Source organism: Podarcis bocagei, assembly GCF_964188305.1.
Source record: "Podarcis bocagei genome assembly, chromosome: 15".
Classification (NCBI taxonomy): Eukaryota; Metazoa; Chordata; class Lepidosauria; order Squamata; family Lacertidae; genus Podarcis; species Podarcis bocagei.
In genome coordinates this window covers 2,296,864-2,324,339 of record NC_138141.1, presented here as the reverse complement: position 1 = coordinate 2,324,339, position 27,476 = coordinate 2,296,864, and the positions used below count along the sequence as shown (strand labels likewise).

Here is a 27,476-nt window from a genome sequence, read left to right as displayed (position 1 = left end):
TGCAGTCTAACGTTCACATGGGCCTTGTGTAAGCAAATTAGGATGAATGCTGAGGTCATCTGGAGCGACACTGAATTGAGTGCGCTCTTTAGAACACATTGCGAACATCCTGCTTACTCTCCGCAGGGGGGGCCCTCAGACGTTTGCTCCGAAACCAGGACCTGGCAGTGCTGCTGTCCACAACATGCAAGATTTGATTTCCATGACAGACAAGTTGATGGGGAGGGCCATTTCACAAAGCTAAAAACTTTGAAAATTGCTGCTATAAACAAAAAAAAACTGAGTAGCTGAGAGAGAGATGTTGAGAAAGTCCCAGACAATCAGTTGCACTTGTGTCATGCTTTACAGGGAGGTAAAGGGACCCCTGACCATTAGGTCATCGCAAACGACTCTGGGGCTGCGGCGCTCATCTCGCTTTATTGGCCGAGGGAGCCGGCGTACAGCTTCTGGGTCATGTGGCCAGCATGACTAAGCCGCTTCTGGCAAACCAGAGCTGCGCACGGAAACGCCGTTTACCTTCCCACCGTATTTCCCCCTCTATAGGACGCACTTTTTCCCCTCCAAAAATTAAGGGGGAATGTGCGTGTGTCCTATAGAGCGAATGCAGGCTGCGCGGCTAAGCCCAAAGCCAGAACAGGGAGACGGAGCGCTGCACAGCGCTCCGTCTCGCTCTTCTAGCTTGGGGTTAGCTGCGCAAAGCCTCCACCCCGGGGGCTTCAGGCAGCTATCTGGTGGGAGGTTAACTTTTAGCTAAGCAGAGGGCAAGCTATCCCAGAGTAAATGAATGCAGCAGGAGTAGCCAATGCAGTGCTCTCCAAATGCTGCTGGACGGCAACTCCCAAAACCTCCAGCCAAAATGGAAATTGGTCAAGGATAATAGGAGTTGTAGTCAGCGGCGGACGAAGGTGGGGGCAGGGGGGCGGTGTGCCCTGGGTGCCACCCGGGAGTGACATCGTGGCCACCCCCCGGGGTGCTCGGTGCTCTATTTGCAACCCCGGGACATGCACCACTTGCCGTGCATGCCCCAACGCGCGCCACGCCCCCTGGGACGCACACTGGCCACGCTCCTGGATTACGCCAGAGCAGGTAGCTTCACCACCGGTTGCAGATCAGCAAGATCTGGAGAGCACTGAGTTGGCTACCCCAGAATACAGCATACAGAACAGATACCCTCCAAGAAGGCACAGCAGAAAAAGGGGGGGGTCCTCAGGCCATGTTCTTTAGTATGGTAACAGAGATGTTACAATTGTATCCCCATTTTTTCCTGTAAAATGTCAGCAACTGTTGGAGCTGATTTATACTCCCTTAGAAACCACTGAACATATGACTCAGTCAAAGCATATCAAACTCCACACATATAACTTTATCTCTCTCCTCTCAAAACTCCTTCATAAAATCTTCAGCCGTCAAGTAATGGAAGAGGCCTCTCTGAACCGTCCTCAAAGGAGCAGAGGCAGCTCCCAGGTCCAGGGCTAGCAATCCTCTGCACTAGGGAACGGAGCTCTGCTTCCACTCTGGACCCTCCCAGGTCACACCTAGCTGATGACTTCTGAAATAGAACTCATCTCATGAGCAAATAAAACCTGAAAGGTTACATTGGGGATGAAAACTATTTCTGATTAAAAAAGCTAGGAAAGCAACCAGAACACCCAGAAACCAGGGACTCTTGAAAAGGATTTCTAAAGGTCCCATAACTGGGAGAATAAATTATCAATATTATTAAATAAATGGTAATGGCATGGAATTTGCATTGTAAAAATATGCACAGCTGCAACTTAAGGAATTGGCTAAGCTTAGGAAGGCGCAGAGCAATGATGGGAGAAATCTGCACCAGAAGGAAGTTCTACTGCTTAATTTTAAGCATGTGAACAGACTCCAGTCGCTCAGCAGTGAGAGAATGGTACTCTGCACATACTCAGAGGTGCCTTTCTTTGTGATATTGCTTCATATTTGCTCCTTTAACAAGGGGTTTGGGTGAAGCTAGATCAGATGGTGGGCTGGGGCACACCAAGAGTGGATGAGGTCCCCTTAACTTAGGCTGCAGTTTCCCCATTTCAGCTTTGAAGAAAGGAAGGCTGCGGATAGGAAGAGGTGGTATTATATGGGTGTGGCTGGAGCTTTCTGGCATACACCAAATAGCATATTTTTCTTTACGCCACCTGGCAAGGGCTGGTTTTTGCACACAACTGATTCTGGGCTCTGCACTGACCACAATAAAACCAATGCTCATTTTCCTGCAAAGGCAGAATCAGAGAATCAGGGGCAACAGTAGCTCAAAACAAAAAGTATGTGCTTGCTCAAACATCAACTTAAGCATATTGCATAAAGTGATCTTAAGTGCCCCCCCCGCACAACATGCAAACATTTCCACACCCCGCAGGGAAACTACTTTGCAGGAAGCGGAGATGGAAGGTGGGAAGGGCAGCATGCCAGAGCAGGAAAAGGAAAGGGAGAAGCCACCTGCTTGGAATATGATCTGGCATGCTGCTGTTACTGTTGCACTGACAGACAGTGAGCGCGGCAGCTGGAGGTCGCCTTGGAGGAAGGCTATTCAAAGTGTTGGTGCTGACCTTTAAAAGCCCTAAACGACCTCAGCCCTGCAGCAGACCTGAAGAAACATCTCCACCCCCATCGTTCAGCCTGGACACTGAGGTCCAGCTCCAAGGGCCTTCTGGTGGTTCTCTCCCTACGAGAAGCCAAGTTACAGGGAGCCAGGCAGAGGGCCTTCTCGGTAGTGGCACCTGCCCTGTGGAACACCCTCCCACCAGATGTTAAAGAGATAAAGAACTATACAACTTTTAGAAGACATCTAAAAGCAGCCCTGTGGAGGGAAGCTTTTGGTGTGTCACGTTGCATTGTGTTTTCACTATTTTTTTGTTGGGAATTGCCCAAAGTGGCTGGGGGAACCCAGTCAGATGGGCAGCAAACAAACAAACGAATGAATGAATGAATGAATGAAGATGATGATGATGATGGGCTGCACCTCACAACGGTTGGGAGAAATGTTTTTGCCAAAAATCTCAGAAACCTCATCAGGAGGGCTTTAAACTGACTAATGTGGGGGAGGGAGACAGTGCTCCTGAAGGTAGGAGTCTATCAATTGATGAAGATGATCATCCAAATGTCATAGACCAAATGGAGCAAACAGCACGCAGACCTAGTGGTGGGAGGAAAAAAATCCTTAAGTAAGAGACACGGGGGAATGATTAATGGACTTCAATGTCTGTACACTAATGCGCAAAGCATGGGAAATAAACAAGATGAGCTTGAGCTCTTGGTACAGCAAACTAAATATGACATAATAGGCATCACTGAAACCTGGTGGGATAAGTCCCACGATTGGAATGTAATAATGGGGGGATACAATCTATTTCGGAGAAACAGACCAGACAAGAAAGGAGGAGGAGTGGCGTTATATGTCAGGGATGTGTATACCTGTGAAGAGATCCAAGATTTAGAACCTCAAAGCCAAAGTGAGAGCATTTGGGTCAAAATTAAGGGAGAGAAGAATAACAGAGACCTCATTGTGGGAGTTTACTATAGATCCCCAAGCCAAACGGAGGACATAGATGATGCCTTCCTGGAACAGATGGCCAAGCATGCAAAAGGAAGGGAGATAGTAGTAATGGGGGACTTCAATTACCCGGATATTTGTTGGATGTCAAACTCAGCCAAGAGCATAAGGTCAAACAGATTCCTCACTGGCCTTGCAGACAACTTCATTGTCCAGAAAGTGGGAGAAGCAACAAGAGGAACAGCCATTTTAGATCTGGTCCTAACCAATGTTGATGAGCTGGTTAGTGGGGTAGAAGTGGAAGGATCATTAGGCACGAGTGATCATGCTCTTCTGAAGTTTACTATACAGCGGAAAGAAGCAGCCAAGCATACTAGGACTCAATTTCTTGACTTTAAGAAAGCCGACTTCATAAAACTTAGGGAAGTGCTGGGTGAGATCCCATGGACAGTAATACTAAAAGGAAAGGGAGTTCATGATGGCTGGGAGTTTGTTAAGAGGGAGATAGTAAAAGCACAACGTCAGGCAATACCAATGAGACGGAAACATGGAAGGTGCCTAAAGAAGCCAGGGTGGCTATCTAAAGAACTTTTAACTGAGTTAAGATTAAAAAAGGATGTGTACAAAAAATGGAAAAGGGGGGAAACCACCAAAGAGGAATTCAAACAAATAGCCAGCACGTGTAGACACAAAGTCAGAAAAGCTAAAGCACAGAATGAACTCAGGCATGCTAGAGAGGTTAAAAGCAACAAAAAAGGCTTTTATGGGTATGTTCGTAGCAAAAGGAAGAACAAAGAAACAGTGGGGTCACTCAGAGGAGAAGATGGTGAAATGCAAACAGGGGACACAGAAAGGGCTGAACTCCTCAATGCCTTCTTTGCCTCAGTCTTCTCCGATAAAGAAAACAATGCCCGACCTGAAGAATTTGGAGCAAATGATTCAGCAAAGGAAACACAGCCCAGAATAACTAAGGAGATAGTACAAGAATACTTGGCTAGTTTAGATGTATTCAAGTCTCCAGGGACAGATGAACTGCATCCAAGAATATTAAAAGAACTGGCAAATGTGATTTCAGAACCACTGGCAGTCATCTTTGAGAATTCCTGGAGAACAGGCGAAGTCCCGGCAGACTGGAGGAGGGCAAATGTTGTCCCTATTTTCAAAAAGGGGAAAAGAGAGGACCCAAATAATTATTGCCCAGTCAGTCTGACATTAATACCAGGGAAGATTCTGGAGCAGATCATTAAGCAAACAGTCTGTGAGCACCTAGAAAGGAATGCTGTGATCACCAATAGTCAGCATCGATTTCTGAAAAATAAGTCATGTCAGACTAACCTGATCTCATTTTTTGACAGAATTACAAGCCTGGTAGATGAAGGGAACGCAGTGGATGTAGCCTACCTTGATTTCAGCAAGGCATTTGACAAGGTGCCCCATGATATTCTTGTCAAGAAGGTGGTAAAATGCGGTCTTGACTATGCTACCTCTCAGTGGATTTGTAACTGGCTGACTGACCGAACCCAAAGGGTGCTCATCAATGGTTCCTCTTCATCCTGGAGAAGAGTGACTAGTGGGGTGCCACAGGGTTCTGTCTTGGGCCCGGTCTTATTCAACATCTTTATCAACGACTTGGATGATGGACTCAAGGGCATCCTGATCAAATTTGCAGATGACACCAAACTGGGAGGGGTGGCTAACACCCCAGAGGACAGGATCACACTTCAAAACGACCTTGACAGATTAGAGAACTGGGCAAAAACAAACAAGATGAATTTTAACAGGGAGAAATGTAAAGTATTGCACTTGGGCAAAAAAAATGAGAGGCACAAATACAAGATGGGTGACACCTGGCTTGAGAGCAGTACATGTGAAAAGGATCTAGGAGTCTTGGTTGACCACAAACTTGACATGAGCCAGCAGTGTGACGCGGCGGCTAAAAAAGCCAATGCAATTCTGGGCTGCATCAATAGGAGTATAGCATCTAGATCAAGTGAAGTAATAGTGCCACTGTATTCTGCTCTGGTCAGACCTCACCTGGAGTACTGTGTCCAGTTCTGGGCACCACAATTCAAGGAGGACACTGACAAACTGGAACGTGTCCAGAGGAGGGCAACCAAAATGGCCAAAGGCCTGGAAACGATGCCTTATGAGGAACGGCTAAGGGAGCTGGGCATGTTTAGCCTGGAGAAGAGGAGGTTAAGGGGTGATATGATAGCCATGTTCAAATATATAAAAGAATGTCACATAGAGGAGGGAGAAAGGTTGTTTTCTGCTGCTTCAGAGAAGCGGACACGGAGCAATGGATCCAAACTACAAGAAAGAAGATTCCACCTAAACATTAGGAAGAACTTCCTGACAGTAAGAGCTGTTCGACAGTGGAATTTGCTGCCAATGAGTGTGGTGGAGTCTCCTACTTTGGAGGTCTTTAAGCAGAGGCTTGACAACCATATGTCAGGAGTGCTCTGATGGTGTTTCCTGCTTGGCAGGGGGTTGGACTCGATGGCCCTTGTGGTCTATTCCAATTCTATGATTCTATGATTAACAACATGAAGGAAATGAAGAGTGTCCTAGTAGGGCCTACACCACAATCTTATATCTACTCAAAAGTAAGTTTCACTGAGTTCAGTAGAACTTACTCCTAAGTAAGTGGGTATAGGACTGCAGCCCCAGCCTCTCTTCAGCCCTCTCCAGGCAGCACTTGAACCCACTTTCCAGCACAGGTGAGTGCAACATCTGCATTACCAATTTAAACTGGCTGAGCAATTGTATGAAACCAGGTGGGTGGCTGCAGCATCTGCATGTTGCTCCCCATCTGGATTCTGCCAGCAATTCAACAATCTGAAGACTGAACCTTGGAGTGCCTCTTGAGAAATCTAGTGGGTGGCTGGGGAGGACTAACAAACAGGGTGGCAAAACCTGCAAGGCCAAACCTGGTGCTGTTCCTCTCCTGCCTGCTACAAGGTCCTAGGCTGCTGTCAAACAAATATGGATGGGCAGCCTCAGAGTATTATCTCCCTCCCACCCAGATCAGCTCATGCATTCACTGCCTTCACTGCCGCATTTTGCTCCATTTTGCTGCCAGTCCCTATTTTTTTCAGCGCAGATGTGTATGGGTGGGAGGGGAAGTCGATGTTTCTGCTGAGGAGAGAGAAAAGAGCCTTGTGCTACCAGCTGATCTTTGTTCCTCTTGCTTTTTCAGCTGACTACAGATGGGAGGGAGATGTCCACAGGGTGACAAACAAGAAATTACATGGGCGGCAGCAGTGAAAGTGAGGGGGCTAAGAGCTATGTTCCTTAAATATACTATTAGCTATTGTTGTTAAGCAACCACTCCTGCTTAAAGATGCTATTAAGATACAATTTCCTATTTGGGTAACTTCTCTGACCACCCAAGTCGTGATGCTGCTTACTCAGTGCATACAAAGGCATAACGGGGCTGGGGCTGGGTTACAATTCAATTAGGGGAGCAATTCAATTCGGTTCACATTTTAATGCATACCTACCTAAATTGCACTTCTTCAAACATTACACAAACCAAAATACAGCTATCCTTTGACACTTGCACTTCTCTAAATTTTGCAATGCAGTTCTCCAGCCAAGCAACGTGAACACCCAAGTAAACACTGCATAGAAATGCACGTCAGCAAAAGTAACATAAATGCATTATAAAGGCGAACAGTTTGCAAAAAAATGTATATCAGGCAAAACCGCATAGAAGCATGTGCATATTAGCAGAACCTAAACACTGATTAAAAAAAATTGAGAGCTGTTTTTGTTTTGTTTTTTAAAGTAATGTAGAAATGTGAGGAACTGAGCTTAAGACTGGAAAAATGAGAAAACAAGAGAAAGCAAAATTGACGGGTTACCCCATTCCTAGTTACCGGTATATGCCCAGCCTTGAAGGCTGCTCTATATTATAATCTCAAGTAAGTATTGTGGATGGGCAAAACTGCTAGGAGCAAATATGCTATGGTTTGTTTTCTTGGCCCAGCTCTTGCCTTGTAAACAAGACCTCAAATATCATGGCAACAAATTTTTTAGAAGGCTGCTTGCTTGCCCACACACATAGGATGCATGATTAACTGAAAAATGGAAGAGAAGTGGGGAGTTCTTCCAATTGAGCAATGCTACTCTGCTTGGTTATTTCTGAAGGTGGAATAAGGTAACAGTATTATACTAGCAGGTTGGCTTTTAATCCTTCTAACCTAATATTCCCTGAAATATGATGGTTGTCCAAAGTCTCTTAAGACAAGGGTCTTTCCTGTTATCCTGGTGATTCTCCCAACTCAGGGGTGAGGTCCGGAATAGGATCTGGCTAGCAAGCTGGACCCAGAGCTCCCCCATCCCTGACCCCTGAGTGGTCAATCATCAGGTGACCCAAAATATTGAAAAACAATGCTTCCAGCTCATTATTTCCAGTGGGGTAGTCTGCAAAAGCTTATGCCATAATACACTTGCCAGTCTTTAAAGTGTTTTTGCTGCATTATTTGGCATGCTTTATAATTTTTATTCCACTTCACCTAACCTATGAAACAAATGGAATAAATCTGTATGTATGTGGGGACTTATGTAAATATAGTGATTTGCCCCAAGTTACCCACTGGGCCACTGTCAGAGGCAGACTTTGCACCAGGTGTCCTTGACCAGAGACCGGCCCTCTGTCCTTATAAGCAGAGCCCTGCTAGAACAAACCAAAGCTGTGTCTGATCCAGCATCCCATTCTCCTAGTCGCCAACCAGATGCACGTTGGAAGCCACAAGACGGGCCTGAGAGCAAAAGCCCTCTCCTCACTAGTATTCAGAGACACGCAGCCTGGACAGAGAGCCCAAACACTCTCAGAAAGAGCAGGAGGAGCTGCTGGAAAGTGGGTCTGGGAGGAGGGGAGCAGCCACAGCACGGCTGTGTTTTCCATTCTGAGCTGCGTGAAGATTTTTGCAATGTGGCTCTCCTACTTAGACAGGCTTTGGCCGGCTGTGCCGTGTGATCCTAGGTGCCAACTCCATTCCCACCCCCAGTCCCTGCAAGTGTGCCACATCCCACCATCCTGAGAACCAAGCCTCACTCCCCCTCTCCAAACCGCTACGAAGGGAGGGGTGTCCCCCCAAGTGCCAGGTGCCAATAAACATGCCTCCAGCCACAGCATTACTCACCCCAACCTACTTATCTTTCTTTTGCAAAGTTTCTGGCTCCCTCTGGGGAGATGCTGGCATGGCCCTTTCTTGCAGGGTGGGGGCGGTCTGGATTTCATTACTTGTTGCAGCCAATTCTGTTGTTCCTTTCTGCTTTCCATGTAAACATTTCCATTCCCCACCCAAATGTTCCCCACCCCGCCCCCAGATTGCACGGCTAACGTTTATCCTTGAGCAGTGTTAGCAACTGCCCTCTTTGGCTTCAGACTGGATGTTTCCTCTGCAAAATATCTCTCTACCTCGGACAACAGACTGAGAGATAGGACGGTCAAATACCCAAGAAGACAGGGCTCCTACGCCTTTAATGGCAACACAGGAAGCTGCCTTCTTCTGAGTCAGACCATTGGTCAATCTAGCTTAATATTTGCCACACTGACTGGCAGCAGCTACTCCAGGGTCTTAAGCAGGGGTCTCTCCTAGCACCACCTCCCTATGCTGGGGATCAAACCTGTGATGACCTGCATGCAAAGCTGGTGTTCTGCCACGGAGCAACACTCCTTTCTTAATACTATTTATGCAGAAGAGGGAATTTTACCCTGTTCAGCTTGTCATGTGACACCTGCAGAAATCCCCTCTTCTGCACAGCTATTAGAGCCCCTTCCCCTTTTGCACCTGAGCAGCCTGCTCAAAAACCAAATACTGTGCATTAAGAGCACTCATGTATCTGGTCTCCACAAACACCTACAGCCAGATGCCTCCAGATGATTAGGCAGTGAGCAAAGAATACAAATCTGCTTTACAGCAAATCGGTTCCCCCATGGCTCGCACTATCTAGGCAGACAGAGAGCAGCTCTCCAGGCTGCTGCAGAGTCCTTTCCTGGCTAGCGGGCGTCAAGGGGAGATGTCAAGGGAGGGTGTGCTTCACAAAGCAGGTGCTTGGTGGGAAGAGGACACCCTCCCTTTGGGAGACTTCTTGTGTGCATGTGGCTGAGGTCAAGGAGAACGGGCCAAGACTGGCGTAGAGCGACAAGCCTGCTCTAAAGACAGCTCCTTGCAGCAGCATGGTAAATGCTATCTGTACAAATAATACATAATGTTTCTTGGGAGGAAAGGGAAAGTCTTGCTTCTTCTCAAAGAGCCCATGCTCTGCAGCGGAGCCATAGGCCCTTCCCGGAATACACCTGATCTAATAATGGACTAAACAAAGGACTGAAAGCTGCCATTTGCTTTTTGCTTGCCTGTCTATTTGTCTGCAAACCCCCTCCCAGCCCTCACCACCTGACCTGCTGGGGTATCAGTTCACATCATGTTCACAAACTGACCATTACTGGCAGGGCCAGAACTCGCAGGAACTCAGTTCCAGCACCTCTCAGGGACAAGGAAGGCGTTCATGGTGAGTTCTGGCACCTCTTTTCCTAGAAAAATAGCACAGAACTGGTGAGGAGGGAAACTGCAAACAGCATGTTTCCAAACAGGGCCGCGTCTAAATTATTAGTAAAACATGGTTGTGTATATATCATACATTTAAAGCAGCCCACCCCAACCCCCAAAGGAGAAACCTGGAAACTGTAGTTTGCTACGGGTTCTGCGAATTGTGAGGAGTAACAACAGCTTCCAAGACTCAGGTGTGTGTGTGCTTTAAGGTATGGTGTGCCTTGCAGCCAGTGAGCAGGGCTAGGAAAACCTCACACAAGGTGTTGAAGAGGGGTGGGGAAACTGTGACCCTTCAGATATTTGATTTTATATGTTGTGGTCTTGTTGTGAACCGCCCTGAGACCTTCGGGTATAGGGCGGAGTATAAGTTTAATAAATAATAATAACAAGAATAATATTGCTGGACTACAACTCCCATCCATCCCAGCATGTCCAATGGTGAGAAATGATGGGGTTTGCTCTCCTTACTAGTTCTAGAAAAGGAAGAGCCCAGGATGAAACAAACTAAGGCAGGGGTGGCCAACATGGAATCTTCCAGATGTTGTTTACTCTAGCTCCCATCAGCCCCATCGCCAAGGGCCAGGAACGATGGCTGCTGTAGTCCATCAACTTCTAAGGGCAGTACGTGGGGTGCTCCTGATCAAAGTGGCAGCGAGTCCGGAGGCAGGACGAGGGAGCAGAGGAAACAGTGGGCCCTAAGCCACAGGAACCTTAGGAAGGACAAAGAAAGGAAGATCAGCAAACGAGGAAGGAGAAGCTGTGAGCAAGAAGAACAGTGGTGAGTGGACAGGACAAAGACAGATAAGCTGAATAGAAAAACTGGCTGAGAGGGTTAAGGATGTGATACGGAATAAGTGGGGACCTCACGAAAGACATGCTGAAAGCCAGTTGGACGACTGGAAAACAAGTTACCTCCGAGGATGTGGACAGGCTGCTTGGACTAGTGAAACTGACCACCTGTCTCCTTGATCCTTGCCCATCCTGGCTCATAAAAGCGAGCCTGGAAGGGCTGGGCGCTGGGCTCTGCGGGGTGATGAATGCTTCTCTCTGCAAGGGGGCCTTCCCAGACCCACTGAAAGAGGCGGTCATTAAACCACTTCTTAAAAAAAAACATCTTTGGAGCTGGCCAATATGGCCAACTATCCCCCAGTCTCAAATCTTCCATTCTTGGGCAAGGTGATTGAGCAAGTGGTTGCTGAACAACTCCAGGCACACCTGGAGGATGCAGACCATTTGGATCCCTTCTAATCAGGATTCAGGCCACATCAGGGGACTGAAACTGCCTTGGCTGTGTTGGTCGATGATCTTTGGCAGGCTAGGGACAAAGGTGAGAGCTGTTTCCTAGTTCTGCTGGATCTCTCAGCGGCCTTTGACACCATCGACCATAACACCCTTCTGGACCGTCTTGAGGGGCTGGGAGCTGGGGGCACTGTTATACAGTGGTTCCGCTCCTTCCTCCTGGGCTGTGTTCAGAAAGTGGTGGTGGGGGATGAGTGTTCAGACCCCTGGGCTCTCACTTGTGGGGTGCCTCAGGGTTCTGTCCTCTCCCCCATGCTTTTCAACATTTATATGCAGCCGCTGGGAGAGATCATCAGGGGATTTGGGCTGGGTGTTCATCAGTATGCGGATGATACCCAGCTCTACCTCTCTTTTAAATCAAAACCAGTGAAGGCGGTGAAGGTCCTGTGTGAGTGTCTGGAGGTGGTTGGAGGATGGATGGCGGTTAACGGATTGAGGTTGAATCCTGACAAGACAGAAGTATTGTTTGGGGGGGACCGGGTGCAGGTGGGTGTGGGGGACTCCTTGGTCCTGAATGGGGTAATTGTGCACAGGTCAATTCTGTGTCCAGGGCAGCTGTTTATAAGCTCCATCTGGTACGCAGGCTGAGACCCTATCTGCCCGCAGACTGTCTTGCCAGAGTGGTGCATGCTCTGGTTATCTCTCGCTTGGACTACTGCAATGCGCTCTATGTGGGGCTACCTTTGAAGGTGACCTGGAAACTACAACTGGGAGTGGCCGCCAAGACCACATAACAACGGTCTTGAAAGACCTACCATTGGCTCCCAGTACGTTTCCGAACACAATGCAAAGTGTTGGTGTTGACCTTTAAAGCCCTAAACGGCCTTGGTCCAGTATACCTGAAGGAGCATCTCCACCCCCATTGTTCTGCCCAGACACGGAGGCCAAGCGCCAAGGGCCTTCTGGCGGTTCCCACACTGCGAGAAGTGAGGTTACAGGGAACCAGGCAGAGGGCCTTCTCAGTAGTGGCCCCCACCCTGTGGAACGCCCTCCCACCAGATATCAAGGAAATAAGCAACTATCCAACTTTTAGAAGACATCTAAAGGCAGCTCTGTTTAGGGAAGTTTTTAATGTATGAAGTTTTATTCTGTTTTTAATGTTCTGTTGAAAGCCACCTAGAGTGGCTGGGGAAACCCAGCCAGATGGGCAGGGTAGAAATAATAAATTATTTTTATAATTATTAAGTGCAGGAGAAGGCTTTACATGGTTTGGTAGAAAGTTGAAACAGACTCTCGGCAGATGCACCTCCTGCTGCTGCCCACCCCCCTGGTGTGCTTCTGCCTAGCTAGAATGTGCTCTGGTAAATCTGAGGGTGCCTCTTTTGCCTGGGCAGAAGTTGGTCAGGGCTGTGTGAGCATTTGCAGAAACTAGCCTCCTGTACAAAGGAGGAAAATACAGGGACCGTGCTGCCCATTTTGGCCTCTGCTCCTGCCCCCCAGAAGGCGCTCAGAAGGAAACAGATCCTCTCCTTGAAGGATGGTCACATATGAATGGGTGGGGACTCCTGGCCCTGCAGGGCTCCTGACAAAAAGAATAGCTGCCCTTACTTAAAATTTAGCCCCTTGCAAGCGTGTGGCGTTGGCGGCCCTATGCCTATTCTTTAGTAGAAACACTGAGGCGGGAAGCAGAAAGGGGGGGATGCATCTCAGGAGTTTTTCAAACAAAATCTACGAGTCTCCTGACCTTAGATCAAAAGCCAATTTGCTGCAGAGCAACCATGAAAATTGCACCAGTTTCAGACCACCCCATGACCCTCTGAGCAAACAGAAGTGCCTTTGCTAAGTTGACAAACTGGAAAGAATTCTGAGGAGGGTTAGAAAGATAAAGAGCACCAGAAAGCCCACTGTAGAAAGGAAAAGTTGAAGATTATTATAAGCAGCCCAGGAAGAGGGGAAACCCCAGATGGGAGAACACGGACAGACGTCATCAAAAAATGAAAGTATGAATTAAGCACAAAACAAGCAATGATGCATTTAAATAAAAGGAAAAGGGCAACTGAAGAAATATTTTAAGTACCAGTGAAATAAATGGTTAATTGGGAATGAAGGTGAATCTCATTCCTTGGAGCATTTCAAGAACAGACTGAGGAGCACCTAGTGTGGACGCTTTGACAAAGGAGGCCAAAGAGGATTCTGATTTGTGAATACACTGGGATGATATAGGCTGGGGGTTTGCGGTGGCTGTACTTCTTAGAGGTGTAACAGGCCTGCAAGGCCTCTGCTCTTCTCTTTGCTGTCGCCTTGACAATCCACTGCCTGTACTACTCTAGGTAGCCATTAATGCTCCTGCCGGCTCCTCCTCTATTACAGTAAACTCTCGTTTTACACGCATGTGACTTGGGCAATTTCAACCGTACATGGCTGAAGGATGGCTGGTTGAAACTGTGCAACTCAAGACCCAAGCAAGGCGAAGCGCTGAAAAGCTCTTCACACGCCAGGGCCACTCGTGGTTACCCAGTACAAAAAGGGCTTTGAAGCTCCCGGCCTTGCGTGCTGGGCAAGTCCCGCTGTGGGCACGGCTGTGGGAGTGCTGGAGACGCCCTCTCCCCGCACCCACCCCACCCACCTGCCAGCCACAGGGCGGCTCCAAGGATTTGGCTATATGCAATTTCCAGGCCTTAACATGAATACAGCCATTCCATCAGCACAAGTATTTCTGCTTATCAGATGGAACAATTTTCCCTCTCCCCCCTGTGAACTGTTCTGCGGGTTCTCCCAACACAACAGAGCAGATTTGGGGGAAGCAGGAGGATCACTGCAGCAGTGCGAGTCCCTGAGGTGCCTTCTAGTGCACCAGGTTAGCTGAATCCAGCCCAACATCTTTAGGATTTTTTAGCTGCTGTAGAGTTTTCTGCTATTTTAATGCATTTGCAATTTTGATATGTTGTCAGCCACTCTGCTTGGTATATTTACACTAGAAGGGCAGGAAATAAATGCCCCAATAAATAAATAAATAACCAGATCTAAGCATAGGTCTGGCTGGTTCCAATATACTCAATCATATACGCAAGTTCTGCCAAGCACAGACCCACAATTTCCCCCACAGATATATATGTTTTAATGTTCCATTGAAATATTTATTTCTAGTTTGTTCCCAAACCCTAATCCACTTTGGTAGCTAGAAAACAGCCCTGAGGTCCACTTCCATTTGCTGCACCTACAAAGTACAATTTTCTTCAAAGCTCATCTGCCTGTAAAATAAAACACCTTCCACTTGCCATACAGCTTTCAGGATATCTACGCTTCCATGCTAGGTTTTCCAACACCCTGCTGTGCCCCCCGCTCCTGTTTTCCTAATTTAGTTAGACTTGCAGAAAATGGACAGCAGGCGAAATCGGGGTGAATGTGGCCCTTCGGACACCATCCCTCGCAGGCAGCCTGGTCGGCGGTGCGCCTCCTCTCCGGGAGGACTGAGTAAGTGCCTCTTGAATTTCTTTTCAATCCTGTCAGGGCCACTTCACTTGCTCCTACGTCCTCTATGAACGTTATTTTTCCACCTGCGGAGGGGCAACCAAATCACCACAACTCTACCCCAAAAAGCATTGGGGGGGGGATAGGAATCCACTTAACTGACGGCATATTAATGTGGTTGCAACAAAAATCCCTTCTGGCACCCGGGAAGTCTTCGCGACCTCTAGGCAACTCGTGGGTTCCCCTTCAGACGCGCCCGGGGAGCGAGCGAGAAGGCGTCCTTCCGCGCCCCTTCCGCGCCCGCCCGGACCCGCAACCGCGGCTCATTCACACGAGCGCAGCCCGGTCCTACCTCCCGCAGAAATCTCGGCGGCGGATCCCGCGCTGGTTTGCGGAGCAGGAGCCGCCAGGCGCCGCTTCTCCCGCGGAGCCTCCGCGCCGAGTGTGCGGGCGGAGGAGGCGCGAGGAGGGGCGCGCGCGAAGGCCCCGGAAAGGCCCCGAGGCGGCGGCGGCGGCGGCGGCGCTCCTGGCGTGCCGCGTCCACGCGCAGCGGGGCCCCTCAGCCAAGTAGAGAAATAAAAACACGTAGCCAGCCAACTGCGTCACAGATAACTCGGTGTGTCCCGCCCCCCCCGTTTGGCCACGCCCATGCCAGGGGATTCCCACAGACACGCGTGGAGCACGGGAGGCCTGTCAGGAAAGCGCCACATTCCGGGGCTGGAAGAGCTTAAGGCTGCTTTTACATCCCGGATGCCCTCCAGGTGTGTTTTTATGGAGGGCGAGAGATTTATATTATATTATTATATTAGTGTGTGTATATAATTTTTTATTAAGTTTTTGAAAAATTTTATACATATAAAACAAAACCATTTCAAACATTAAAATACAGTGGTACCTCAGGTTACATACGCTTCAGGTTACAGACTTGGCTAAACCAGAAATATTACCTCGGGTTAAGAACTTTGCTTCAGGATGAGAACAGAAATTGCGCAGCGGCAGCAGGAGGCCCCATTAGCTAAAGTGGTGCTTCAGGTTAAGAACAGTTTCAGGTTAAGAACGGGCCTCCAGAACAAATTAAGTTCTTAACCCGAGGTGCCACTGTACAGCGTTCTTTCGAACCCTTAGACCTCCTTCCCTCCCTTCATGCTTCCATCTTTAAGATTAAATTCACTGAATCTTTTACCCTTATCTACCCTTATCTATAACCATAATTGCCATAAAAAAGTTCACATTACAAGTGACTTTACATCCCTGCCAAAGATTTTAACTATTTACAGTGGCCTTTTAAATAAATTACAAATTTATTCCAGTCTTTAGAAAAGACTTGATCCTCCTGGTTTTGGATCTTCCCCATCAGTCTCGCCATCTCTGCCTACTCCATCCGTTTCACCTACGTGTTCTTGGTACTCTCCTTCCTTCCTTCCTTCCTTCCATCTCTGGGCTAGTAGCATTCTTGCTGCCGTCGTTGCATACATAAAAAGTCTTCTATCTTCTCTTGGTAACTCTTCACCTATTATACCTAGTAAAAAGGCTTCTGGTTTTTTGACAAGAGCCAATGGTATGACTTGGTATAAGGCAGATTCCTGTGTTCCCCTATGCAATATGGTGGTCATTACTGACAGGGAAGTTTTTTTTTAATGTTTAATGTTTTATTATGTTTTTATGTATGTTGGAAACTGCCGAGTGTGGCTGGGGCAACCCAGTAAGATGGGCAGGGTATAAATCATAAAATTATCATCATCATCATCATCATCACGGAGTAGGATGTCCCTATTTGCATTGGAGAAACGTATGTTAGCTTCCTGTGACATGTGAACATGGGATTGGGGTTTAAGGCTGGTCTGGCTTGTTAGGAAGAAGCAAACCACCCATAGGGGTGGGAAATCAAGCTTAATTGTGGCTTCTTGGCTTGTTTCTCTGGCTTGCACCAGAAGGGGAGCACAGCAGGTGCAATCAAGCAGTGTGCATCAGCTTAGTGGTGCTCTGCCTTTTTATGATGCGTGAACGCAGCCATTGTATGCAAAACACTTTACATACGGGTGCCTCCAGACAGGCAGTATATTGCAGGAGGGCTTCAACCGCATATCAGGAAATTCAGCTTTGCACAATTAAAGCAGACTAAAGTGTTTCATTCAATGGAAATTTTGAAGGTTAGAAATGGGACGGGAAAAGTATGGGATGAACAATGGTTAATGGAAAGACATAAGCACCATGCAAGCAAACCTGGTTGAATGTTTATTGTTGTATTAATTGCCCCACAGACAAAGCAAAATAGCTGCACAATAAAGACAGGGTATAATCAAGCTCTGCATAAGCTTTATGTAAGCAAATCAGGATGGTGCCTCAATAAATAAGTTGTCTGGAGGAGCCGAAAGACCTATATAAATGACGGGTGACATTGTTAGTCCTTTGTGTTTGGGGTTTTCAGTAGGTGGCTCCCCCCCCTGTCCTTTCTATGAAGCAATGCCCTATAGTTCCCTGCCCATCTGGATTCTCAAGGCCCACCCGTAATGCCAACATCATTTGCACAACTCCATAGTTCAAGTTAATGCCAACCTACAGCTTGCACAAGGTCTCCTTGTGTTTCCAGTGAACAGTGTGGGAGTGAGGCTGGGTTCCAGATAGCCAAGGCATTGAGCCAAAACATTGAAATCATTAACTGGAGACACACACAAACACACAGGGCTTGGTTCATTCTGTCTGGTTATGAAATACAAATTTTGAGAGCTTACAGGAATCCTGACCTGTGCACTTAAACCCACATTTCATAAACAGACACATGCATGTATGGAAGGAGAGGAATTGTGATTGTTCTTAGATTGTTTAATTTTACTGTTAAAATGTAGGTTTCAAATATTAAATCGCTTTTAAAAAATCAACATTCAGATACAGCATAAATGATAACAGATAATCCCGGAAGATATATGAAATCATTACACAGAAATTGTTGTAGACTGTCATAGTGTCAGTATTAAGATCTTTACATTAAGCTTTTATACCCTCCTCACGCTTTTCATGATGCCCACAGGCAATGAAAAACATGAGGCAAAAGCCAGCAATATTCCTCCATGTTTGTAAAAACAATAAAATCATGCCATACTGCCAAAAATGAGTCATTTCTACACTGGCCCTGCATCACTTGCACTTACCTGTCGGCTTCTCAAACAGTGCCTGCCTCCCAGGTTTTTTAGTATCAGGAATCTATAGTTGTGAGTCGAGGAGCCTCCAGCCGCATAGGAGTATAATAAGACACACAGACACATTATTTTAGGTTAATGGGCAAAATTAGGCCACAACTTTTATTGGTTGCAGCATGTGAGTAGTATTGGCTTAGGCATTGGATGAAACAGCAATACCAGACTCCAACCCGCACAGCCGGGAGTCATGTCAGGGTTAGCAATCAATGGGAGGAGCTTGTTGGTGCAAATACAACTGGAAGCTCCCCCATGACGTCACCGGGGGTCGTGCCATGGCCCTAGCCACCATCAGGGCATCGGACAGGATCCACGACTGCCAGATTCCTTTAACGGAATATCCAAAGAGGAGGGGTAGATGATGGCACATACCCAATTCTCCAACACAGCACACCTATTCCAATGCCTAACCGCCAGTACCAGAAAGTTGTGACGAATTGCTACGAGGTAGGCGAAAAAACCAAGAGGCTGGTGCCAATTTGCCAAATGGATAAAAAAGTCCTACCAGGCCCCTTGGGCAACCAAGGTGACCAACCGAAGTCCATGGCAAGGTCAATATGCAAAAAGAAGCCGACCTAAGAGGGAGGGAGATCCAAAGAAAGCAGGAACAGACTGAGCTGAGTGCTGCCGCGGCTGTTTAAATGCTGCTAGCCCCGCCCACCTGCCGGCCCTATTGGTCAGCTGGAAGGCTTGGCCGCGGCAGCTGAAGCAATCAGATGCAGGGAGTCAAATATGCCTCCCTGCCGCCACGGAAGGCTGCTCCCGCTCACAACCCCTCCCCTCTGGGAGGAGGAGGAGGCCTTATGTTAAACGGTCTCTTTAAATGTGAAGGTTCATTATTGTTCCACAAGATGTGTATGTCTTTAAGGGCCAGAGCAAATAACGTGACCTGGTTTTACAGCCGTGGAGCCGTATAGCAGGTGCTGTTAAGTTGTGTTAATCAAGCTGTGTCAGCAGTTGGGTATAGTATATAAAGAGCAGCACCTAGCTCTCTCAGTACCCTGGGGGTTGGTCGGTCATGCTATTGATATATTTAGTGTAAAGGAGTTTTTTTTTCTAGCTAAAGTTATTTTGCGTTCCTTGTAATGCGTGGTCTCCCCAGCATGCTTTCTGCAGCGCAACTGATCTGCAAATTATCCTAAGGAAGTCACACTACTGTTGCAATAGCTGCTGATTAGAAATGACTTATCAGCTCCCTGCTCTTCGACTCTCTATCTCGCCACAGCCAACCAAAGACAACCAACCACACCCTAAGCCACCCCCAACCTCACCAAGGAAATACAACAAGACAGCTCCCTTTTTCCGGGGAGGGTTCCGGGACCTGTGTTACCCAGCAGTGGGCAGAGGGATGCTGCCCATGTCACAAGGCTGCCCAGCCGCGTCATGCCCCCCGGTTGACCAATCGGGTTGGCTGGGGGGGGCATGGCTACTTGCCATTTAAACCACGGCACAGCTGGGGGCAGCCTTCCATCGTCTACTTTGGCGGATCTCCCAGCCCACCCACCCGCTTTCTTGTGTTGCTTGACTATGGCCTTGCTATGACTAATGTTGGTTGTGGGGACTGGGCAGGGATTTTTCCACTTGGCATTGGGTAAGCCTTGTTATGGGAGGGGAGGTTGTTGCCTCCGTCTGCCCCTCCATGCTAAGGGTATCCCATATCCGGGGGTGTGGTTCCTGTCTGAAGCCTGGGCGTGGGCCAGGGCCATGCCACGACCCCATCGGGGACCCTGGGGGAGCTCTTAATTGATGTATATCAGGCATAGGCAAACTCGGCCCTCCAGATGTTTTGGGACTACAACTCCCATCATCCCTGAGCACTGGTCCTGTTAGCTAGAGATGATGGGAGTTGTAGTCCCAAAACATCTGGTGGGCCGAGTTTGCCTATGTCTGATGTATATCATAGGGCTCCCCCTATTGATGGTTGACCCTTTTGAGACTTCATGCAGACGGGCAGGAGTCAGGATATAGTCTGGCTTCAGCCAATTGCCTAAGCCAAACTGCTCACATCTGTAACCAATAAAGTTTTGGCCTAATTTATCCCACTAACCCAACATATTTGTGTTTGTGTGTTTATTTCTGTGGGAACTGCGGGGACTGGGGCCTTGCCACGCAAGAGAATAGTAAGAGAACCCATACAAGTAACGCTGACACCCCCCCCACACACACATACTAAGTAGAATAATAGAAGCATAACCACCCAACCCCACTTGCCATTCCCCCTCCCCCTTTTTTCTCTTCTTCCTAATTGTTTAAAACCAATTCATGAACCAATTCAAGAATCTATACATTGACCACTAATAATGAAACATATGTTGTAGATATTTTTCCACATTTATTATGCTATTTTTGTGATATACAAATGACACAAGAAAAGTTGGTATACTTATTTGTATAACATTATCTTGCTTATAAAACCCAATAAAAATATTTAAAAACAACAACTCTCTATCTTGCCCTAAAAAATAAAGTTAAGGGAGCCAGTTGTGGAGAGAATTACATAGCCCATTGTGTAATAAAACTAATAGCATTATAAAAAACACCCATGAATCCCACACTTCATGGCATCCCCACCACAAGTGAAGATATTTTCCAATAACCTGACACACTCTTCAACACAGTGGAATGGATCCTGGGCTGATAAGAGAGAGCTTTTGTAATGACAATTCCTTAATCCATGCTGAACTTGATTTTAAAAGGTTTATCCCAAAGTGAGATCCATCATCTATTTGTACTTTAAGATCTTGCTCCAACTCATAGGAAGGTCATTTATTGAACGTTCCTCAAGGTTTATCAGTCGTTTGTAGATGTCTGAGACCAGACGTTGTGTTACTCGTACTCTCCAACATAATGTACTTAAGCAAGGTAAGTCTCCTGTTGGCATCCTTATATACCTCAGGCTTCAACAGAAAGGAGCTCAGCTGAACCCAAGAGAAGGAGGAATTGTGACATACACATTTTCACAGAAGTTTGCAAACAGAGAAGCACCACTTTGTGCATTTGTGCAGACGTGTGTAACTGCAAAGTGTGCCTGTTTGTACAAATCACACCTGGTGACAGAAATGCAAGCATGTGCAAAAACACCTGGGACCAAAGAGGTAGCCGTAATAAATACATGCAATCATACTTAAAAGAAAACGTGACCAAATATACACCAATTATGCAGCATCCATGTGCAAGTTAAGTGTGCTTACAGAGTTAAGGGCTGGTTCTCTTCACATCATTGCACAATTCTTGCTTTGTGGCTGACCATGTGCAAACTGCCTTTCCTTTACCCCTAAGCAATGTCAATCATTCTCCATCTGGGACGGGATAAGGCTTTCAGACATGCTGAAGCCCCAATGCAAGCCAGGTCCTTTAAGTGGCAGATTTCAGATGAGTAATGAATGTTCTGCCCCCCAACACACAAAATGCCCTCCCTCCCTCCCTTCTTGGGCCTTGGCTGATCTCCATAGTTTTGTTATCCCAGCTGAGAGATTCCCTGAACTGCACTCATGGAACAAATGAACAGAACAGGAATTGCCCGGGATGGTTGGCCAGGCTGTTATTCACAGCGAGTATTATCTCATCTTTCCCTTCTGTTCTCATTCCAGCTGACCCTACCTTCAGAATGGAGGTGTTTGCGACAGGCAGTCCAAGTTAAACGCCCACGGGGCATTGAGCCAGGCAGCTAGACATTCTTGTGGATGCAGTGCGCTGTTCTCTGGCTCTTGGCAGTGCTTCATGGATGTTCCTCTGGAAAATAATGAGAGTTCTTCCTTTGCCAGAACCAGAGCTAGAACACACAAGGACTCACCTCTTTAGTTTCAGCAGCCCAGGTTGTGCAGCGCTGTGCAAATGACCTTTGAAATGCAGTGGTGGGAACTGGGTGGCTATACGTGATGCCCCTTTCAATACTATTTGCTCCTGCAAAAGTTTAAGGGCAAATATACTGCTTTGTTTCCCATCAGTGCATGTGCTGTAACATCCTGCTGAAATCCTGTAACTGCTATATGCACGGCTGCACGCCCTCCAAGTGTCCCTATTTCCCCCACGAGTGCTGCTGCCCCTGAGCTTGGGGAGGAGGCTGAGCGGAGCTGCAAGGGAATATTCAGTTGCCTCTCCATGGCTGCCACAGCTGGCCTCCTCCCTTGGGCAGCTGCTGGAGAACAGACAAGGAGGAGGAGGAGGAGGAGGAGGAGAAGCTTCTCCCCCCCCCAGCCCCCTGCTGGCTCTGAGGGGCAGGCAGAGGGCAAGGCTGTCCTGGGCAGGAGGAAAGAGGGAGCAGAGTAGAGTGCAAGAAGTACAGATCTTTTTCTCTTTTTCTAAATGCTTCCTTCCTTAGAGGATTTTAAGCAGAGGGTGGATGGCCATTTGTCGTGGATGCTTTAGTTGAGATTCCTGCATTGCAGAGGGTTAGACTAGATGACCCCTGGGGTCCCTTCCAACTCTAAGCTTCTATGATTCTATGAACAGACTGTAGGACCATAAGCTCAATATGCTGCAAATGATCTGTGTAAGAAAAGTTGAGAAGCAAGTGATGAACTATTAAACCACACATTACTCTATTTTTTGTTATGGATTTTTTTTTAAACGATATTTATTAAAAATTTAAAAGTTACAGAAGAAAAAAAGAAATAACAATAAAGTAGAAAAAAACAATAACAAAACACTAAAACATATAAAAGCCATACAATAATACAGCAAAAAAAACCAGACAAAAAAACTAAAAAACACATCCAATATTCCATGTCTTTGCCTTTCCTTAACTTATTTCATTGACCTCCTCACACCTCCCTTTTTTTGTATTCTAGTTCAATTCACTATTTCAGCAAGTTCTTCCCATCTTTCTCAATTTTGATTCTATAGTTTTAACGATCTAACCTTAAATTTTTCCAATTTAACCCAATATGAATCAACTTTTACTTAATTCTTTGTTGCATTTCTACTAAAACCATGTTAATTCATCCCCGCATCCTTCTAACACTCATTAATTTTACAATGTTTCTGTAAGTATACTTTAAATTTTTTCCAATCTTCTTCCACCGACTCTTCTCCCTGGTCTCGAATTCTGCCAGTCATTTCCGCCAGTTCCATATAGTCCATCAACTTCATCTGCCATTCTTCCCTGGTAGGTAGATCTTGTGTCTTCCAGTATTTCGCAATGAGTATTCTTGCTGCTGTTGTAGCGTACATAAAGAAAGTTCTATCTTTCTTTGACACCAATTGGCCGACCATGCCCAGGAGAAAGGCCTCTGGTTTCTTCAGAAAGGTATATTTATATACCTTTTTAATTTCATTATAGATCATCTCCCAGAATGCCTTAATCTTTGGGCATGTTCACCAAAGGTGAAAGAATGTACCTTCAGTTTCATTACATTTCCAACATTTATTATCGGGCAAATGATAGATTTTTGCAAGCTTGACTGGTGTTATGTACCACCTATAAATCATTTTCATTAAATTCTCTTTTAAGGCATTACATGCCGTAAACTTCATACCAGTGGTCCATAACTGTTCCCAGTCAGCCATCATAATATTATGTCCAACATCTTGTGCCCATTTAATCATAGCAGATTTCACCATTTCATCTTGAGTATTCCATTTCAACAGCAAGTTATACATTCTTGAAAAATTCTTAACTTTAGGGTCTAACAGTTCTGTTTCCAACTTTGATTTTTCCATCTGGAAGCCAATTTTTTTATCCAAATTGTACACCTCCATTATTTGATATTAATGGAGGCAGTCTCGTACTCTGTTTTTTAATTTTTCAAAACTCTGCAGTTTTAATCTGTCACCCTCTTGTTCTAAAATTTCCCAATACTTCGGCCATTTGGCCTCTATATTGAGTTTTTTCTGAGCCTTTGCTTCCATTGGTGACAACCATCTTGGGGTTTTATTTTCTAGCAAATCCTTATATCTTATCCAGACATTAAACAGTGCTTTTCTTACTATATGATCTTTAAACGCTTTGTGTGCTTTAACCTTATCATACCACAAATATGCATGCCAACCAAATACATTATTGAAACCTTCCAAATCCAAAACGTCCGTGTTTTCAATAAGCATCCATTCTCTCAGCCAGCAAAAAGCGGCTGATTCATAATAAAGTTTTAAGTCTGGCAGGGCAAATCCACCTCTTTCTTTGGCATCAATTAATATCTTAAATTTTATACGAGGCTTCTTGCCCTGCCAGACAAATCTGGAGATATCTCTCTGCCACTTCTTGAAACAGTCCATTTTGTCCAAAATTTGCAGTGTTTGAAACAAAAACAGCATTCTTGGCAATACATTCATTTTTATCACAGCAATTCAGCCTAACAGCGATAGCTTCAAATTTGACCATATTTCTAAATCTTTTTTCACTTCAGTCCAACATTTTTCATAATTATCCTTAAATGAATTCACATTCTTAGCAGTCATATTAACCCCTAAATATTTCACTTTCTTGACCAGTGTCAGTCCTGTCTCCTTCTGAAACTTCTCTCTCTCAATCTCTTTTAAGTTCTTTTCTAATACCTTAGTTTTCATCTTATTCAGCTTAAAACCTGCCACCTGACCAAATTCTTGGATTAATTCTAATACTCTTTTAGTACTAGATTCTGGCTCCTGTAAAGTCAATACTAAATCATCAGCAAATGCCTTCAATTTGTACTGTTTCGCTCCCACTTGTATACCTTTTACCAATTGGTCCCTTCTAATCATATTTAACAAAACCTCCAAGACCGATATAAAAAGCAATGGAGAGATTGGCCAACCTTGTCATGTTCCTTTCTCAATCTTAAATTCTTCCGTCACTACATTGTTCAGAATTAATTTGGCCTTCTGTTCTGAATAAATTGCACTTATACCGTTTCCAAAACCTTGACCCACCCCCATCCCCAATAAATTCTTCTTCATAAAACTCAAAGAAATGTTGTCAAAAGCTTTCTCCGCATCCACAAATATCAAAACTGCTTTGGTATTAATCTTCACTTGTAGTTTTTCTAAAATATTAATTATATTCCTCGTATTGTCAGATAAGTGTCTGCCCGGGAGAAAGCCCGCTTGATCTTTATGAATTTCTTCCGTTAACACCTTTTTAAATCTTTTAGCCAAAATATCTGCAAAAATGTTATAATCCACATTAAGCAATGATATGGGGCGGTAATTCTTAAGATGTGTCTTTTCAGTCTCTGTTTTCGGTATAAGTGTGATGTAAGCTTCCTTCCATGACTCTGGTGCCCTTTTCCCTTCCAGTATTTCATTACAGACTTCCTTTAAAGGTTGTATTACTCATTCTTTCAAAGATCTGTAATATCTTGAGGTCAGTCCATCCGGTCCTGGAGATTTACCTAATTGCATATTCTGAATGGCCCCTTCCACTTCCTGTTCCGTTATTTTGTAGTTCAACATTAATTTTTTTTTCTTGAGAATTTTTTTGTAGTCCATTCATTTTCAAAAATTTGTCAATGTCCATTTCTTTCTGCTTCTCCTGTGTATAAAGTTGTTTAAAATACCTCTGGAAGCACTTTCTAATTTCCACTGGATTTTGTATGTTCTTTCCTTCTACTTCCAAATTCGTAATAGTCTTAAGTTTTTGTCTTTTTTTCATTTGCCAAGCCAACAATTTACCACACTTATTTGCTGATTCAAATGTCTTTTGTCTCATCTGTTTAATCTTCCATTCTACTTCCTGATTGGTCATTTCCATGTATTGTACTTGATATAACTTTATCTCTTTCAAAATCTCCTAGGACTTTGGTTTCGCCCTCAATTTCTTCTCCCCTTCCTTTATTTTTTCCAAAATTTTGTCTTTTTTCTCATTTTGCATTCTCTTCTTAATTGCATTCTGTTGTATCAAAAATCCTCTCATGACTGCTTTACTTGCATCCCAGATTACTCTTTTTTCCACAGTAGTGCTCATATTTAGCTCAAAATAGTCTCTCAAAGTTTTTGGGGCCTTCTTAGTAAATTCGCCATTCCTAAACAAAGTATCGTTCATCCTCCATCTAAAGGAACCAACTGGCATCAATTTCATCTCCATCTTCACTGCATTATGGTCGGAGCAGGTCTTAGGGCAAATTTCAACTTTACTAATCTTCGGAGCCAGTCCTCTAGTTACCCAAATTTGGTCAATTCTTGTCCATGTCATTTTGGCCTCGGAGGAGAAAGTTCCCTCTCTTCGTTCTCCAGATATCAACTAAGTCCATATTTTCAGCCATATCAAAGAAAGTTTTTGGTAGTCTTCCATCCTTAGTTACTATCTGTCTTTGTGCCTTGTCCATATTTGTGGACACAATGCCATTCATGTCTCCCATCAAAATCATATTGTGATCCATATAGTCCATCAGAGTCTCATGTAGCTTCTTAAAAAATTCCAATTTTCCTTCATTTGGTGCATAAATACCTATTATCAAAAATTTTTCTCCTTGCGTTTGAATTTCAATTGCTATAAATCTTCCTTGATCATCTTTGAAAATAAATTTTGGTGATAGACTCTCCTTTACATAGAGAACCACTCCTCTTTTTTTTACTTTATCCGATGAGATAAATTCTTGACCTAATCTTTTATTATTCAGTAGCTTCCTGTGTAACCTTGTCACATGTGTTTCTTGTAGACAAATCAGGTCCAGATGCTCTTTTTTCAATAAATGAAATACTCTCTGCCTTTTTTTCCGGGCTGTTGAGTCCATTCACATTCCAACTCAAGACCTGCAGCCCCATCATGTAGTTACTTTGGTGTCCCCCCAACTGCCCCCAATACTTGCTCCTCTTCTGTTGGTAGTAATGTTGGGACGTTTGCTGGGGGGTCCAATCCAAAAGATAGTCTTGTTATGTCCAATGTTTCCCTGTTTGGTGATCTTTTCTCCAATGCTCTTTGCTCTGATCCTCTATCTGGTGATCTTCTGTCCAATGCTGTTGGCACTTTTCCAATTCCCTTCTGTAGATCTTCTTCGTATTTATACAGAAATTTTGTTTTTTCTTCTATTGATCTTATTTTTATTTTCCTTCCTTTGAAGCTAAAGGATAGTCCTTGAGGGAATTCCCACCTGAAAAGGATCTTGTTCTCTCTCAACAAGGAAACCAAATCTCCAAAGTTGAACCTGAGGTCCAAAAGATGTTTTGGGATATCCTTAAAAATTTCCACTCTTGATTGATTTATTACCAAAGTCTTCTCGTAATGCCAGCCCAAGATTTTGTCTCTCTCTTCTTTAGACCGGAGGGTAATAAAAAAATCTCTTATTCTGGTCTTCTCCTTCTTCCCTCCTCTTCCCAGTCTAAAGGCTCTCACAATTTTAAATTCCTCTTTTTCCAGATCCAACTCCCAATTTTCTGCAAATTGCTCCGTAAGATAGTCTATCAGGGAGTCTTTCTCCAATTCGGGTACAGCTCTAATTCTCAAATTTGTCTGTTTTTCCTTGAGCTCAACCATAGAGAGCGCCAGCCTATGGTCCTCAAGTTGTTTTTGAAGGTCTGGGACTCTCTCTGTTTCCAACTGAGTTACCTTTGCTTCCACAGCCACAACTTTTTCCTTAG

At 45.4% G+C, this 27,476-nt stretch overlaps 1 protein-coding gene across 10 annotated transcripts in view; it reads right to left on the bottom strand.

Moving 5' to 3' along the window:
- Positions 1 to 15,241, bottom strand: part of SORBS3 (sorbin and SH3 domain containing 3) — a 97,577-nt gene extending 82,336 nt beyond the window's left edge. For 6 of the 10 annotated variants that reach the window (XR_014002290.1, XM_081171396.1, XM_081171402.1 and 3 more), the window contains exon 1: positions 15,140 to 15,180. The gene's annotated coding sequence lies outside the window, so the exon portion shown is untranslated. Of the gene's footprint in view, positions 1 to 8,664; positions 8,787 to 15,139 lie in introns of those variants that run through there. The other 4 variants (XM_081171404.1, XM_081171398.1, XM_081171397.1 and 1 more) reach the window with 4 other exon arrangements.
- Between the last annotated feature and the right edge of the window lie 12,235 nt (positions 15,242 to 27,476).